This window comes from Solanum pennellii, chromosome 7, assembly GCF_001406875.1.
Source record: "Solanum pennellii chromosome 7, SPENNV200".
In the NCBI taxonomy this organism is placed as follows: Eukaryota; Viridiplantae; Streptophyta; class Magnoliopsida; order Solanales; family Solanaceae; genus Solanum; species Solanum pennellii.
This window is the reverse complement of record NC_028643.1, coordinates 2,854,781-2,874,091: the sequence shown is the minus strand read 5'-3', so window position 1 is coordinate 2,874,091 and position 19,311 is coordinate 2,854,781. Positions and strand designations below refer to the sequence as shown.

At 26.6% G+C, this 19,311-nt stretch overlaps 1 protein-coding gene across 1 annotated transcript in view; it reads left to right on the top strand.

Moving 5' to 3' along the window:
* The first annotated feature begins 16,268 nt into the window (after nucleotides 1–16,268).
* Nucleotides 16,269–19,311, top strand: part of LOC107025890 — a 12,624-nt gene continuing 9,581 nt past the window's right edge. Inside the window, exon 1 of the mRNA XM_015226670.2 lies at nucleotides 16,269–16,466. The gene's annotated coding sequence lies outside the window, so the exon portion shown is untranslated. The remainder of the gene's footprint in view (nucleotides 16,467–19,311) is intronic.

The window sequence follows — 19,311 nt, the reverse complement described above, 5'->3', positions numbered from 1 at the left end:
TGCTTTGATAAAATAACGAAGGATGAAGATCTCTCGCCTAGGCAATAAAAAATTGAAAATAACAAAAGCAAAATAGTAGACACATGGAAGACAACATATAGTTGGGATGACAACGTGACTTTAGAAATTTGTTTCAACTATAAAAAGAATAATCATATGATAATATCAACAAATTTCATAAAGATTAAAATAGTGATGAATTATTAAGTGTGATTGGACAAATTTAAAGGAGATGACGATATCTTTTATATTCTTGCATTACTTAAGCGTCCTCATTTACTATACCCATATAAAGTCTATTTCAACCTCTATGTTGGATCACAAAATTCTTTATTTTCTCTAGAATTTATTTTTCTCCGTACTTGTTAATTAGTAAATATTTTTTACCTCATTAAAAATTGATATGATAAGGTCCAAAACCCTCCTTATTTACATTTATTTGTATTGAGAATTTTTATTTTATTATTTGTAAAAGATTTATATCGTTCTATCTAGCGATATAAATCCTCCCACCCATCCTCTATCCATCCAAAAAAAAAAAACCAACATATTCATTTATAAAGTGAATAGTAAAATATCAATTTTCATTATATATATTAAAATTTATAATATTTAAATTCTGAATATACTTTGTTTGGCATAGATTTTTTCAATCCCCTAGGGAGGAAACCAAATAAGAAAAAAAAATATATAGAAAGTGGAAAATTTTAGAAAATGTGAAAGAATTTGCATTGGAATTCAAAAAATATAATTCAAGCACAAAAATTTTAAGCAAATACTAACAATAATATGGTCAAATTACTTTCCCTATGACCCATAAAACCATATCCCAATAAAACTTCCCAAAATACAGAAGACCACCCCCATCTTTCCTGCACTAAAGCAGCAAAAAATCAGGCATACAAAATGAATAATGCATGTGCAATAAACAAAAAATTTCATCAACAAGTGGCTAATATAATTGTAGTAAAAATTAATTCGTACTCGATATTTAGTTATATAATATATTAACTTATTATAGTCATGTAATAACTAAAACAAAAATATATTAATTGATGAGTGTGTTAGTACTTGAATCGAAAATATTTCAGAAACAAACTCTTTATTTTCACGAGACAAAATGTGAAGTATGCATATACACTTTACCCTCTTCATATATATGTCTGATTTATGAAATTACATTGAATTATATAAACACACAAATTGTGTTGGTTAATTAGTGTTACTTGAGTCAATGATATTCAGGAGACAATTTGTCCACCTTTACGAAACAAATTGTGAGATTTGTATGTACGCTTTACCCTTTTTAGATATATCACATGTATGAAATTATACTGAATATATATTGATATACATAAAAATTTACACAAATAAGTTGTGATGTTTTCTTTTATATGAATTTATTTAGTTGTGGCATCTTTTCATGGACAAAAGAGGTTCAAATAGATCCAAGGACAGCCAAATCAAACATAAAAGATTATGTTTGATCCAATTGAAACTCTTTTTTGTGTTAGTACAATATATAGTGATTTTATAATTTATTTTCCACCATAAATAAATAAAAGGTGTTATAGGTGTCTAATCTTAACTTTTCAACATTATCTATTTGTCTACATGCAAAATTACACTTAACTATTAGACAAACACTATACTACCAAACAACAATTTAATTAATTAATTGAATGTGATCCCATCTGTTTGACTTTAAACCAACAGTGTTTCTGAAAATTAAAAGAACTTGGCCCTCTAAAGTAAAGCAAACAAAAACCAATCTAATTAAATTAATTAATTAAAAATTAAAAGCACTAATCAAGAATCTTAGAGCAAAAAAAGTAAGATCACAACTTTTTTTTTTAATGATAACAACTTTAATAATGTAATTTTTTGAAATATATTAAGAAAGTGCAAAAACATTAAAACTCTGGAAAGTTAATTACTATTCTGCCTTTCGTAATCAGTCTGAATTTCCAACTTCTAATATGTAAGTCCAAAATATTGAAATTTTTTATTGTGAATCTGAATCAATCGAATCCTATATAAGAGTACCAGAAAGGTAGATACCGAATAAGAAATTAAAAATAATTGAAAAGTATAGATGATGGACCAAGCAACGCTAGAATAAATGTAAATGATATACAAAATTAATTATTTTTTTGAAAAAAAATATTCTTTATACCATCCAAAGAAGAGGCAACAACTGTGGGATCTGATATAAAGGTATGTCAGCCTTAACAAGACAAAACAATATAGTATATGTTCCTTGCTACATAATTGTCTTTGCCATTGTAGGAAAACAAAAAAGTAAAAAACCCTAATATATATATATTTTTTTATATAGTAATTTTTATTACTTTTGCAAGATTTTGACTTAACAAGTTTCTTTCCCAAGGTGAAAATTTTGGCTGTTGGGGTGGGGGTGGGGTGGGGTCAGGGGTAGCTCGACAGTGTTAAAAAGAAGTATGTGTCTTAGGCCTTCAAATTTAAGGGCCTCATTTTTAATAGTAATAGGTTATAAGTTATTATTTTTGATAAATATTGAATACTATTTGTAGTAAAAGTGAACTTTTCATGAAAATAAAGGAAATATTAGAAGAGATTTGACATAGTACTCTCAAGAAAAAATAAGTTAAAATAAGAATGGTTATATTATCAATTGAAAACTGGAAGAAATTAATTATATAAATAATATTAACAATTCAAATTTAAAACCCCAATTTTTATCTTAGGCCACTAATATGCTTGAGTCGCTTCCGAATGGGGCAGGGGTGGGGTGTACATTTTCTTGGCTAAACTTGCATGGCCTAGTCCTGTTTGGTCTGACATCCATGTATGCACACACATGTTTGTTTAGGTTTAACTAGTCTCTAAATTTAATTGATTAAACTAATTCAAATTTTTGTCTAACATGTCTACAAATAAAGTCGATTAATCATTTAATTATTAAATATAAAAAGTTAATTGGTTAGACTCATTCAATTATTTGATATTTGACATTCAAAGTTAACTGATCAAATTAGTTTAAAATTAAATTTGAACTAATCGACGTTGATGTCATATTAAACTCTATAAAACAGAATTAACTATTCAAATGTTTGATAACAAGAATTTACTAATGGTACAATATATATCGATATCGATTTACTAAAGTAAATCATATGAGTGTGGAACAAGGAATTAATGGTATTAGACCCCTAAAATATTGAGGCCCCAACTTTTTGATAATGTTTTAATTTGTATAAACAAATAAAAAATTTAAAAAATATTTTTTAAAAACAAAGAGAGAAACAAAAACTGTATTTTTTCTTTTTGTAGATGGTAGAAATATTTTAGAATACCGGATCAAACTATTAAAATTTATATCAATAAATAAACCTTTATATAACGACATCCAACAAACTGTATTATAAAACATTGATTAACATACTAATATATATCCAACAAATTGTATTGTAAAACATGTATCATAAGACATTGATTAACATCCTAATATATATTAACAATAATGTATAGTTAAACCCTCGATATTTTCTTCTTCTAGTAGTTAAGTATTATAAAAAATTAAGTATGAAAAAAAAGAAATAACTTTTTATTAAAATTTCATCAAGCACCTTGTAACATAATTTATTTTATGAAATACTAAATCAAACATTCTATAATATACTATTCAACCAAACTTTCAACCAAAATAATATGTTATAAAATATTCTATAACATAATTTATTTTATGAAATATTGATCTGAAGCTCCTGCAACATACTATTCAATCCCAATCAGGCTCATGCTATTCAACCAGAATTTTAACGAGAATGAATGAAAATATATTTAAAATAACCCAAAAACATTCTATTCAATCATTCTTTTTCATCAAACAAAGTGAATGAAAATATATGGCAAAACAACTCGACAAATTATTTGTTTTAATAAATTATTTTATAATTCTTATTTCTATAAGCCAAACTTGTGGTCCATATATACAACAACAAATGTAGCGGCTATGAGATTAAATTAAGATTAATAAAAATAAAAAATATTTAAAAATCAAAACATAAGTTATTCTATAATACTTTATAATGGTATATAAGACATAAATATGAAATATTAAATTTGAATAATAAGAAAATATGCTTGAAGTGAAAATTTTGATAATAATAATAAACAAAATTACATAAAAGTCATTACAGCTTAAACAAAACAAAATTATATGAAATTCAATACAATTTCAACAACAAAATTATATAAAATTTCAATACAATATCAACCAGACCGATTCGCTCTTTACAAAAGAATCAGATCTATAGTGAAACAGACTCATCCCATACAAAGCTAGATAGATAGCCACAAACACAGCAATTGATCATCATAAACACCTTTTAATTATCTGCAAAAATCCATGCATCTATAGAGAAATACCAAGTTGGTAAAAAAAAATATAAAAAATTAAACATACATAGAAGTTGGTAAAAAAAAATCATATAAAAAATAGTTTTAAAAAAATTAAACATAAATAGATCTGAATCAAAAGCTTACATACCATGCATCACAAAATCTTGAAACTATATAATAGGAATAACAACATACCCAATATAATACGTATAGTTAGATCTGAAAGGATAAAATACACACGAGTAAAAGATTATTTCTGATAGATCCTCGACTCAAAACAACCAATAAACTTCAATTCAATTGTAGCAATTCTATTTGACCCTATCTGTATCTTCCCACAGCTTTATTGAACCGCAACAACAATATGAATCAATTTTTTCTTTTTCATAAATTGTAGATGCAGTTCAAGAAAGCTGTGGAAAAACACAAAAAGGACCATTTTATTTTATTTTTTTGCAAAGGAAACATATTTAACCTAATAGGAGAAAAAACGAAGAGAAAAAAAAATGAAAGGTTTTTTTGAAAAAAATAAAAAATTATGTGATGTTTTATGAGTGTGATGAAAGTGAAGAAAGGGAATGGAGTATTTATAGGGGGAATTGAATTACTTTAAACCACACCAATCCCAAGAAGAATATTTGGGCCTAAAAAGAAACTCTTCTCTGATCACAAAACCCACTTTTTTCAACCTATTAAAAAGCCTACCTTTTTTTTTTTCATCCCATTTATAATATATTTTTCTCTAATAATTAAATTATTATTAACACTTAATTTTTATTTTAATCCCTCCCAAGGAGTTTATTAATTTTTTTTTTTCATTCAAACTCACAATCTTCATATTGCTTTCTTAGTGACTCGAAAATAAGGAATATTTACCATTCAGACAATTCTCTTTTGTTTAGCACGATTTTTCTTAAGGAAACGCATTCAGAATTTAATTTTATGAATATAATATTTAAGGTTGTGTTTGGTATGAAGGAAATGTTTTCACTAGAAATTAAATATTTTCTAGAAAAATAAGTGAATTTCTTGCTTATCTTTTAGTGTTTGGTAGTAATTAAGCAAAACAATATATATTATTAACATTTATATATATATTGTAGCAAAACATTATAGAAGTAGAAGAGAGGGGCAGTGGGAGTGAGATGCACAAAGTATCTCGTACTAGCGGGGTCTAAAAAAAGGACACACTTCATTTATTATTGGTAAAATAATTTATAATCATAAATATTTATCTTATTTTAAATCATAACCATAAGTATCAAAAATATTTTTTTCATTCTTAACCGCGTTTAATCTATTCACTTTCTACAAAGAATATTTAGAATTTGAATATAATTTTTCTATATGATTCATATCCCCCTCCTTCAAATTTCTAAAACCTAGCAAAATAACTCAATTTAACTAATTTACTTTAGGCGTATAATCAAAAATGCTCTAGAAGAGTAATATATCAAAATTGATAAATAGTTATACGATATCATAGATTAGATTTTATATACGAGCAATTACATACTACTAAATATATTTTTTACTTTATTTTGATTTTGTTTTGTAGAAGAAATTGAAGTTAAAAAGTTGTTTTGATAATAATATGTGAATGATGTTTGATGATTTGAATTTATTTTTCCTAAAAAATATAAAATTCAATTTAAATATAAAATATAATTGAAATTGAAATAATTTTAATAAAAACAAAACATTAGTTTAAATTTGAAAGAAGAAATATATTAGAAGTGAAAATAATTTTTTTTTCAAATACAAAGTTATATTTGATTTATCATGGCCAAACGTTGATTTTCAAATAAAATAAGGAAAAATCTAAAAAATAAGTGAACAATTCCCATGATCATGTGGGTCCTTAAACTTAATGTCGCGCCAAGCACCTTCACATGAATTGATTTTAACGGAGTATCATTTTATACTCGTCTATTTTAATAATATTTATTTTTTTCAGTTCATGTGAAGGTGTTTATCGCATTTTGTTTATCCCTCTCTTGATGACTCAGACCAACAACATTTTGAGTTGGAGGTGAAAAATATTTATCATCTAAGTAATTCTTTCTTGTCGATTTTATTTTACTGAATATTGAATTTTAAAATATTTAACAAAATATTTCTTTAAATCGTAAATCGTCTCATTAATTTTCGCGTGCTAAATCTTAACGGAATAATCGATACCGAATTGATAACGATTAATAACCAATTAATTTGGATCAAACGGCTGTTATTGCATTACTGGATCATGCTTTGTGGGTCCCACAGTTAGATCTGTCTATTTCCATGGCGGTTGGAATTCCATCTTCAAGGGACCCACAAATTGACACCTAATTTCCTAAAATATTATTATATTTTTTTTTATAAAAAAATATTATTAAATAATTATATGGAACTTTTATTTCTTTTCAAATTTTCTCTTTTGATATATAGTATATAGGAGGGTCCTATTTTTGATGTTTGGTTGTTGTCGCAATTAAATTATTAAAAAATTATATTATATGGTTTTTTTATATTAGTATAATAATAGTAAATTTTTAATAGATATGTTAATATACATATTTAGATTTATGATATTATTGAGTTTGAGAAAATTCATGTTTTTTTAAAAAAAATCTATCTTGTTATTTTTTGTTTTGATTATATTAATTTTAAAATATATGTTAACTTTCGATAAAAAAAGATTTAAGCCTTCTTTTAGGTATATTAATTTTTGATAGATAAAAAAAAAGCAATTTTCTATTCAAATATGTGTTAAAATTAGCTTTTATTAGTCATATTTTTGGAGAGAAAAATAGTCATTATGATGGAGTAATTTCAATACAAAGCATATAAATGAATTGACACAATTTGTTGACTAAAGGTGTGGTAGTACGATGGAAAATATTTTTAAATTGTGACATTATATCGATTTTTATGTTTTAAAAAATGAAATTTTTTTTTCAAATTTACGAAAAAAATAAAGTATAGAAAATATTCTAAAACCTATTTTCAACTCTTGAAACCTGATTTGAAATCGAATTCTTGACCTTGATCATGAACCCAACTCAAAAGATCGACTCTTAGCACTGATCCCAACTCTCGATTCTGATCAGACAATCAACTCTAATAAGGCCTATATGAGATCCTAACAACGTCATGGCATGCTCAATTACCTCTTAACTTAGCTATGTTAGTATTATAATATTTTCACGCCAATGTCGTTGTATTTCTCAAATTGTACCTAGATGTTTTCGTGACAAAATCCATATATCGATCCCACTATCTCCACACAGCAAAAACTACGAGATCACCCCAAAAACTCCTCTGGATCCAGGAGTCATGGACCGACCATAAAACCCTATTCATATTTCCTTCTTACTAATCAAACACTAAAAAACCACTTATTTTTTTTAAAAAAATCCTTCATACCGAACATAATTTTTAAAATTAAAATTCATAAAATAAAATTTTAAAAAATCAACATAGGGTTCTCACATGGTGGCATGTGAGGGTGACCCACATTTTTAAAAATGACATGTACCCCGTTATTTTCGGACTATGGGTTTGTTGCCCCGACATTTTTATACTTACTACGATGCACCCTTTTATTAATACTATAAATAAAATAAATCATTTTTATTTTTTAAATTATTTTATTATTCATATATATATATATATATATATATATATATATTACTCATAATTATTTTATTATTTGTTGGATCTTTAGCGTTGTGTATTTTTCGGTGGAGAATGTAGCAATTCGATTACGTATGTACTGTACATTCAAATTTAATATTGCTAAGTAATTTGAAACAGCAAAACTTTTATTTGAATTTATTAAATTTAAATTTTGAATTTATTAAATTTAAATTTTAAATTTATTAAATTTAAATTTTGAATTTATTAAATTATGTAACAATTTGATTACATATATTTGATTTTAATATTTCGGCGTATAGTATAGATTTATTATTAAGTGAAAAATTTTTTAAAAAAAATCTTAATGTGTATTATATATGATTTCATAGTTTTAAATATACGTTAATTAATTCATTAATTAATTTAAAGGTTAAAATCGTTAAATTTATATTTTATGTCCGTGCGATTCATCTATTATTAGCTGAAATAAATCATGTATTTCGATAAGAAATACATGTGTGAGAAAATATTTTTGAAACTTATAATTTCAAAATTGTAATAAGTGTGATACTAAGAATTTTAACGATTAAAATCTATAAAGTTGAATTTGTTTATTAGCCTCTATTTTAACAGTTTTTCCGTCTATTTAATCGAATCGATAAATACAAAATTTAACTAATGTAGCATAAATCATAAGAAAACAAGGGTGTATCTTTCATTAAAAAAAATTTAAGTGAATTATCTAGACATAAAATCGAATAAATACATGTTATATCAAATTATTGCGCTCTATAGTCAAACAAAAATCAATTTGTTATAGGCAAAAATTAGACATTTTCCCTAAAAAAAAATTGAGTCAAAATTGATTAAATGGGATTTAATTAAGTCTCCTTGATTAAATTGTTTTCTCCAACATATATATAGATCTACCCTTGGGTAATTAATTATTTTGGGGGAAGGAACATGAAATTATAAAAGTACAAAATTATATTAATGTAAGTTAGTGGGTTCTTGTTTAAATTAGCTGGCAATCACTAAATTAGTGTGTTATCTTTTTTCATAATTAAGATAAGATGTATTCTTTGTTGGTTATTTGTTTGGTTTGATTAGATTAGAATATCCCACACACCTAACTTACTTTCTCTTTTTGAATCTTTTTCATAATTAAAGATAATTCTACTTTTTTTTTTCCTTTTACTTTGTGGTGGTTGTGAAGGTGAGGGGGAACTTTCTCGTATCGACACTATTAGAAATTAAAACAAAAATTATCGCGAATTAATATAAAATTTATATTTTAAAAAGAAAAATTTTTAACCTTTTTTCTCTCTAAACCAGCTCACTCGAAAATACATGATGAGAAGCAAATTGTACTGAAATAATGGGGAACCTCCTATTTTTTCTCATAAGAAAATATTATTACTATTTTTTTCTTTTCTTACTAATTTAATTAAAATATTTATGGGAATAGCTACTTCGCATTTTCACAGGAAAATTCAGAAGGAAAATAGTGATTTTATAGTAGTGTGAGACATGATTGAATTCAAATTTGATTGACGCTGAAAAATTTCACATTAAAAGGTAAAGTGTTTCTGAATAAAGATAACTTCGTACTTGGGGACTTAAACCTAGTCGGCCACTCTAATTAAGAACGGAGAAATATGTATTTCAGTTCCTTATTGATATATCACTTAGGCTCCAACTTTGAGCGACTTGAATTTGAGACCTTTCGAGTTCAGAATGAACAACTTTTCATCCCTTTATTGGTATGTCACTTTGGAATTTTAACTTTCTAACTAGTTGAAAGACAATTATAGAAAGTGAAAATGTGTAAAGGTTCATGTGATTTTCTAAAGTGAAGTTATTTTTTCAAGAGTTAGTACCAAAATTCAATCAATCATAAAAATATTTTGACAATCACAAAATATACAAAAATAATCAAAAAATGGAGGAGCATATATATATATATATGGTGAACATGGTTTAGTTCCACTACTCATTTGGCTTGACCTAAGAAAGGCAATTTATTGAATTATTGTTTTTTTGGTGGGACTTTATTATTACAAATTTTAGCTATTATGTGAGTTGTATTTTGGATGCATATGCTTCATTGGTTTATATATAGAGAATAGTACTACTAGTTGAAAGTAAGATATGTCATTTTCTAAGTGATTTTTAGTTGGAGAAAACATGTAATGTTTGGTTGCTAAATGAAAATTTTGAGATTTTCTTTAGATAAAGTTGAAAGTAAGATATGTCATAATCATATACTCTTTCTTGCATTTGGTTTATTAGAAGTAGAATCCTAAGTGAAACTCAAACTAACTCTTACAAACATATTATTTATCATAAACTTATCCATTTATAGGGTTAATTAAAAGTGGAATTCTAGATGGAACTCACATTAACATTTTAATGTGACGGCTCGTACAATTAGTTTATAAAATACGAAAATTCTCTGCTTTGAATATCTTCTCTTATGAAGTCTAGGATCTATCAAAAATCACCGCTCTGCCTTGTAAAGGTAAGGATAAGATTTATTTACATTACATTCTATCAAATTCTACGTGTGGGACTATATTAGGTAAGTTGTGATCGTACGAGATCATGAACACTTTATACTAAATATATATATATATATACACACATTGTAAATATGTAGATTATGTATATTTCTACTATGTTAGTAAACTAGTTGACTGAAATGTACTAGTAAATTCCATTTTTGTTTATCGTACTATATATAATTCCAAATATTAAATTATATGCACATAAAAATGGTACAAAATGATTTAATTCCTTACTCAAATCAACATACCTTTTGATGACAAATTCAACTATAAATTAAAGATTATTGTATTTGTCCCTAGTAAAATATTATTTTTGTGACAAAATAGTTAATCGTATTTAAATTTCGTAAAAAAAGATAAAATATACAAAAACAAAATATGATATATATAATCTTCAAAAATAATTAATACAAAAAATAAAATAAAACAAAGTAATTAATTACTACTAACAAATAAGTATTTTGACAGAGTAATAGAAAGAACAACAAACATATAGTTACGTTGTTGAATGATTGAACTTCTAAAAAAACATAAAATAATTTAATCTGACATCCTTCATTATTTTTCTTTTATTATTTCGAATTTCGAACAACTAAAGGTAAAAATAAAATAAAAAATTTTTGTTTGCAAAAGAGGGACTCCATTAAACAATGTAAAGTACTATTCTTGTTTGAGGTGAAACTTTAACAAATCCACATGTATGATTAATTATAAGAATTATTTAGTCCAAAATTACATAATAACAAGAAGATATTAATTTTTTTAATTTACCCTTTTTTATTGTAGATAAAAATGAGTTCTTACATATTAAAAACAAAGAGTTCTTATTTAACAAATGAACATATTCATAGGTTTAATAAATTAGGGAATTGGGTCTGAAAAATATTTCAACTTTGGTCGAACTTTTTGTTGTGATACTAAACTTTCATGAGGACCAATTACCTCCCTGGACTATTTAATACCGTATTTTAAACATATATGTTATTGACATAAAAAATAATGCAAAATTATAAATAGTAATATATCCACGTGAGTATATATACATTTAAAATACACGATTAAATAGTTCAAGAAGGTGATAGGTCCTCATGAAATTAAGTATCAACACAACAAATTTGACAAAAGTTGAAATATTTTTCAGACTCTTATCCTAATAAATTATAAAGACAAGTTTAGTGACAACACTTCTTTTAGATCTATAAATGAATTTCTCAATAAATGTACTAAAAACACCATATAATATAGACTAGAATATATGAAAATTGCCTAGTATAAGTAAGAAATAAATTGATTGTTATCATTTTGAAAATATGGATTTAAAAAGTCTTTTGCTTCGAAAGATATAACTCTTAATCAATACGAACATATATAACTTCAGCGATTCGTTATGTATTAGAGACAGAAAGATTAGATCGAGATACTCTATAGTCCACACAATTGGTATACCAAAAATAAGATTTGAACATATGAGAAAATTACTGAATTTCCCGTAAACTCGATCGTAACACACAACGCTCCGTCATCTGATAAAAAAAGGATTAAGTTGGAGTACGTGTGGGTGATGGTAGACAAATGCATGGAAATTCACCTTGTACAACTTTGTCAGACTAATGTATAACTTCTAGTATATACTATATATTTTTTTACACCATCTTTTTACTACAAATCATATGACATACTTTTGTCCGACAAGACTAAAAAAGATTGTTTGTCTATTTGATTTTATCTATGCTTTTGTCTAATTTCACCTACTCTTTTTTTATTTTTTTTGACTATTTTTCCACTTTTTATAACCAAACAAAATTAAGGAATTAAAAAGAAATATGATTTTTTTTCTTAAAAAAAATTATACTTAATTATTCATTTTCTTCTTTATGTATATGGTATGTTGTACTATGTATCATTTTCTTGTGATTTTTTAGGTAATATTGGTTTAGGATTGTGAGATTTTTTTTTTATTGAATATAAAAGGTTGTAGTATAAAATGTACTTCTAGGTAATTGTCCCCGTAAATGTTAAAGCTATCTATATGAAGAATAAATACAAGTAGAAAGAGAATAGTAATATAGACAGAAGTGGAATAGTTGAGATTACTCCATCTTTGATCAGAAATTTTTGATTTGAGCTATTGTGAATGGAAGACAATCTTGTTGGCAATACGAATTCTAAATTGGGAAAATGGTATGATATACCCCTCAACTTTGTCATTTGGAACTGATGTACCCCTTGTTATGAAAGTGGCTCATATATATTCATACTTGTAAACAAATGGTTCACATATACCCTTTTCCTCTAACGGAAATGAAAAAATAATAATTTTAATCTGAATTTTTATTATTTTTTTAAAAAAAATATAATCCCATATGAGTAAATTTAATCCTCGTCAAACATATTTTTTTGACTTTTTTTTGTTTCAATGACTAATTTATAATTATTATTTTGATAATCAAATTTATTTATGTTTCACTATTATTCTTGTAAAATTTATTGTAGATGACCAAATTTTTTCTTCGAATACGAAATTAAATTACAATACACACCAAAAAAAATAGTTTAATTTTTTTTAACTAAGGAATGAAAGAAAAAAACAAAATAAGAATAAGAAACTCAAATAATTATAATAAAAGAAGTCAAAAAATAATTTATGTATGAAAAAAATTAAAATATACCTTGAACTTTGATAGAGAATCATATATACCCCTAAATAATTTTTTTTTTAAATTAGAAGTAATACATATAAATTTAAAACTAATCTTTTAACTTCCGTTAAATGAAGGGTATATGTGAGCCATTTTGTAGCGGCAGGGGTATATGTGATCCGTTTGTGTAACGGTAAGGACATATATGAGCCACTTTTATAATGAGGGATATATCAGCTTCAAATGACAAAGTTGAGGGGTATATCAGACCCTTTTCTCTTCTAAATTTAGTCAAATATCAATTTAAATATGAAATACTAGATGAAAAAGAGAGAGTAGAAAGAGCTTAACGTGCTTTAATGTATCATTGCTTTAAAGAAAAATATATCATTAACTCCACTACTCACCACTTATGATATTATCATTCAATAATATACACATATGCAGGATTTTCAGTAAACAATATTTATATATTTATAGAAGAAAGGATAAAACTTTAATTATCAAGAAAGTAGAAAATAATTAGAGCTACTATCAGTATCATCATTTTATAAATATTGGTTATTATTGATATCATATTTTATGTTATTCTTTATCTTTTAAAAGATTTGTGTCAGCCCAATAATTGTATATATTAAGCTTGGGCTTTCATGAGCTATCTATTGGGCCAGACTTTTAAAATCATAGTAAAGATTCGGAAACTTGAAATCTCATTAGTTTATAAGTTAATTATTTAGATACACTTTAGTTTGTTATAAGAGTATATATTTAACTAAATTTTGGTGCGTTCAGATACGTTCAATTATATATATCTCGAATTACGTAAGGTCAAGATTAAGTATTATTTGTTCTAGATACATTGTATCAAAGTGTATTCGCATATATCTAGAATATATAACGAATCGCCCTCGCTTCCCTTGCCTCTCTTCTATCTCGCGTCACTCTCCTATGTATCTAGTATCCGAATACATGCAAATCACATCAGATACATGCAAATATGTGTATCTACTGTGATTTAATTGTATTATTTGTCAACATAACAAATCTCGTTCGTCTTTCTCTCTATTTTAATGTCTCTAGATTCTAGAAATAAAAATACATATATCTTTCTCAATATGTGATAGAAAATTCTTAATTAATAATAAAATATGTAATATTTTAAAAGTATAGATAATGATAGTATTACAGTAAAGTACTAAAATGTGTCTAATTAGGTAAATTCTCTTTAAAATTTCATGTGGATGTTCTATTTTGATAGCTTTATTTAATTAGTATTCATTCCGTATTTAATTTTGTATTAAAAGTTGAATACCTAGTTTTAGGTTCCATAATTATGGTTTTTGTAATTTTTCTGCTATGAATTATATTACATATTCAAAAGAAATATACCTCGTGTTTAAGAATCAATTAATTTTATGTTGTTTATTGAAATTTGAAATAATTGTACACTAAATTTATTATATTTTATTTTACATCAATAAAATCAATTAATTTAGGTTTTTTTAATTTTCAAAATAGTCAATTAAATTTACATTAAAAAAACTAAATATAATAAACGAGGCGAGTTTTGCTTATAAAATTTAAGACAATGGCCTTAGCCCCAATTTTTAGGTGCCTCAAATTTATACTAATAAAAAAATGGCAAAAGTACTTTAAAATGTACCTTTTAATAAATAATTAATGATATTAGCGATACTTTATATTTATTACCATTTATAACAATATATAATAATATAATGATAAATTTACACTATGTATTAAAATTGAATTATGTATGTAATATATAAGAATTAAAATTGTTTTGAAATATATTATGTTTGTTTAGTAAGCAATTGACATATTTTATTATTAGTGTATTAAAATGTGTGATAAATATATTAATTATGAATAAAATTTGTGTTATGTGTGTTTTATAAGTTATTTTCTCTAATATGTATTAACTTTTTATTATAAATTTATTAAACGTGATCAAGCGAAAAGAAAATGTTATTGCTATAAATGGTAAATATTTTCTTAATATAGTATATTTATATAAGTTTTCAAAAAATAATTTGTATCTTAACCCAATTAAAATAGAATTAATCAAGAAACATTGTTTTGAATTTTTATATTTTCTTCGTCAACACTCACATTATTTATCCTTTTAAACTTTCTTTGCACTCTATTTCCTCAAATCTTTGATAGTTTTCTGTCAAAAATATGAATCAATAGTCGAAAAGGGTTGAACAAAGTGATTACATTTTTTTTTAAGTTCTTCGTAAATTTTCATATTAAAGTAGGTATACCAAGTTATCAACTTTCTGAATCAGATTCTATGATTCTAACTCTTCTCTTTAAAATTTTTCAACTTATTAGTTATAATATTATGTTAACAATTCATATTATAATTGTCTCAAGAAAAGAATATTTCAACTTATTACAATATTGTGTTAACAATTCATATAGTTATTGTCTCTATGGGAAGATGTTTTTCAATGTTGAATTGATAAAATTTTACCTATATAAATAATAATTAAAAAAAGTATTTAAAAAAATCGTTTATAAAAAAGATATTAAGTGATAATTTACATCTAAAAACTAGAAAAATAAATAAATACAAATAAAGTTTATTTAAAATTTAGGCTTCTAATTAAAATTTCGCTTTAGGCTCCAAATTATGTTGAGCCGCCCTAGTTGATTCCTCAAATAAGATTTATTGATTTCTGTCTTAACGGGATACGTAGGCACCACAACAGTTCGATCATATCTTCCATAAGATTTCCATTTTTCTTTACAATAGAAACAAACACAAAGTTCTTGAGAGGGACTCAAAAATTTTTAAAAAAGGATCTATAGCTTTTGTAGACATTCTTTTAGTTATTTAATTAACCGATTTTCTAGTTTATCTAGGTAAGACTCCCTTAAAATTTTGTTTATTCTTAAAATTTAACTTAATTAATTTAATTATTTATTTGTTGATTAATCACGACATTTTGCCTTATTTAAATAAAATAGGCTCTATAAATAGGCCTAAAAATAAAATAATTTATTTTTGAGATAAATTACTTTGGGATTTTTTTAAAAAAATTGTACGACGTCGTCCGGAAACAGTTTGATTTGGATTTAACATTTACGTTTAAACCTTGTACACAGTAAAACGGCGTCGTTTCGCTGTGCTGCTGCCGTTGATTGTTGCTACCTGCCGACCGCCGCTCTCCGGCGCCCTCCGCCTGTTCGTCTGTATTCTTCAGTCGTATATCCGTTCATAGCTTCCTCGGTTAGTTTTCAGTTCACTTCTATTTTCTATTTTTTTTCAGAATTTATATATTATTACACCAAAGTGAACTGATTTGCCATACGAGGGCTGTTGAATTAGTTAGGAGAAGTTAGCAAATACTTGAATTAGTTAGAAGAAGTCATTGTATGCTTGCAAGGTTTTCGATGAAATGCCTAAAAGAGATTTAGATGTAGATTGTCTATATAGTGGCAGTGTGGTGAAGATTTGTTTTGTGATGCGTCCTTTATAGATAATGAGAGTGATGTTGAAAATATGCATCACGGGTGGTTTTTCCTTTGATGATGAGAGTGATAGGGATAGAAAATCTTTAGATAGTGTCTGGAAGGAAGTGCGAAAGCTCATTTTGCTTTAATTGTTATTAAGATCATGACTTGTTGTGATTTATGGTTCGACTTTGAGAATGATATGAGAACTTGGGGTAAAAATCTGGTCATGTCGAAGAGATTGAGAAATCATTCTTCCTAGTGACAGTAGAAAGACCAGGCCTAATTACAGAGGAAAGAGCACAAGTGTGGGTTGAGTCGTTGAGAACAAGAAAGTAATATAATTGAGTATGAAAATAGTGATCATGATGCATACTTTGTGAATTGTTGCATCTCTGCACAATTAGAAGCCATCAATTATCGAGATTCTAGTCTATACTCCATCCCTGAGGATCTCAAGGAGAATGGAGGCAATCAGTTGTTTATGTTATTCCACACTCCTGGCCCTTTATTCAGAAACACAAGTCCGACAGTTGAAGGGACTGCATCTTATGGGCAGAATGGACGACCATTTGCAGCCATCAATTTCTCAATAGACACATGAATATTGTGAAAATGGATTTAACCTTGGTGGAGCAGGTAAGAAAACACCTGAGAGGATTATGGCTAAGGATCTTCTAAACAACATTGTGGAATCAATTGCTGATGGTTCGTCAAAGCAGAGTTCAATTTCGAAGCAAAAATCAGCAGATCATGCTACTTGGGAATTTTTCTTTAATGCATTGACGACAATGTTTCCTCATTTAGATCCTTGAGGTCAAGGATCTCTTTGCATATATTTGTTATTTTGTATTATTTTTTATTTTTTTTGATAGCCTCAGTTTGCGAGCACTAAACTAATTCCACATGCCAGTTACCTCCTATTGGGTAAATGTGTCCACCAAGACGAAAACTGATAGGAAGAAATTGCCCTGTTTTGTCTATGCTGGGATTTAAATTTGAGAGCTCACGGTGCTCAACCCACTTCATTGACCAATAAGTCACATCCTTGGGTGCATATTTGCTATTTGGTATTGTGTGCAGACAACATAGAAACTAGTGGAAGAAGACTAGTAGTAATATATTATGCTATTAGCTGATGCATTGGTGGATACTATTATGCTAAATAGCTTCACTAGAAATCTTCCTTATTGTCTGCATTGTTTTCTTTTATGAATTGAACTTAAACTAGCTTTTTGGACATATAATTAGTTGAAACTTGGAAAACAAAGAAGAGAGTTTTTGAAGTTTGTTGAAAAGCTTCAAAATTCCATGATCTTGTGTTTTCACCTGGTATGGACCAGTTTGATCTTTGAAGATAGATTTTAAAAAACATACCAAATTCCATGAACAAACTATTTTTTCAATTTTCTTTTTTTGTTTTTGAAAATCTACTCCCAGAATCAATGGCCAAACGGGAGCTAAGCAGCTTCTATTAGATTTCATAAAGAGACTGTCACTCTACATACAGGTAGTAACCGGCAAATTTTGTTAGAATAGAAAGCTACTACCCTCCCAGACTCCTTTTGTGGAATTACACTAGGTAAGTTATTGTTGTAGAAAGCTAATATTTCAGATTGAACTTCTCTGAATTATAAGCTGATCTATAAGCATACTGACAGGTTAGACCTCAGTCACTTTTTTGGAGCAAATTGCTAAGCACTTAGTTTACAATAGATCAGTCACTTTGTTACATGTTTATGAATGAAAATAATTTACTTGATCAAAAAAGATAAAAATGTAACACAAAACCAAAATAGAATGGTTGAATAGGAGAGGTGGCACTGAAGTGTTATTTCAGACAAGGATAGCTGTCAGAGTGAAATGCAAGTTCTATTAAAAGTTCATTTTACTAGCAATGTTATATAGGGGTAAGGTTGGACCTCTATGGTCCAACACATCCACTAAATGTGTGTCTCAAAAATGTGAATATTAAGATAGATATGCATCCATACACAATTAGACAAGATAATACACATTTTAGAAGGTGCGAGTAACAAACATAAAGGTAAAATCATTAAACGATAGGTCAATTGAGATGGGTTGGTCATATTTTATGTCAAGCTCCAAATGCACGATGTGAAATCATGATGGTGGAAGGTGTTAAAAAGGGACCAAGGTAAACCTAAAGTAGCATGGAATGAAGCTTTCTCAAAGACCTACAAACTCTTGAAATCCATATAAACTTAGAGTGAGTTAGAGAAAAATAGACATAATGGAAGAAACATCCATATAGGCAATATCAATTAGTTGGGATTAAGTTTTAGTCATGTTCGTACATTTACTTTAGGTCAATATTAATAGGAGTCTTTTAGTATTCTTGTTGATTTATATGTTAGTAGACTGGTAAGACTATATAGCACGTGATGTGTGTATATTTGAACCCTACCACACAAAATCTTGTATTTAAGTGGAGAAGGGTAGAGGGGTAACCCTATTAACGACCAAGTTTCAAATTGTGCATCACTGATTCATGGAGATTACCTAATTATCAAAAAAATATATGCTAGCAGAAAATGTGAAGAACTTCTAGTGCTAAGGAACATATATTTAAAATAAAAGGGAATAGTTTGGGGGGGGGG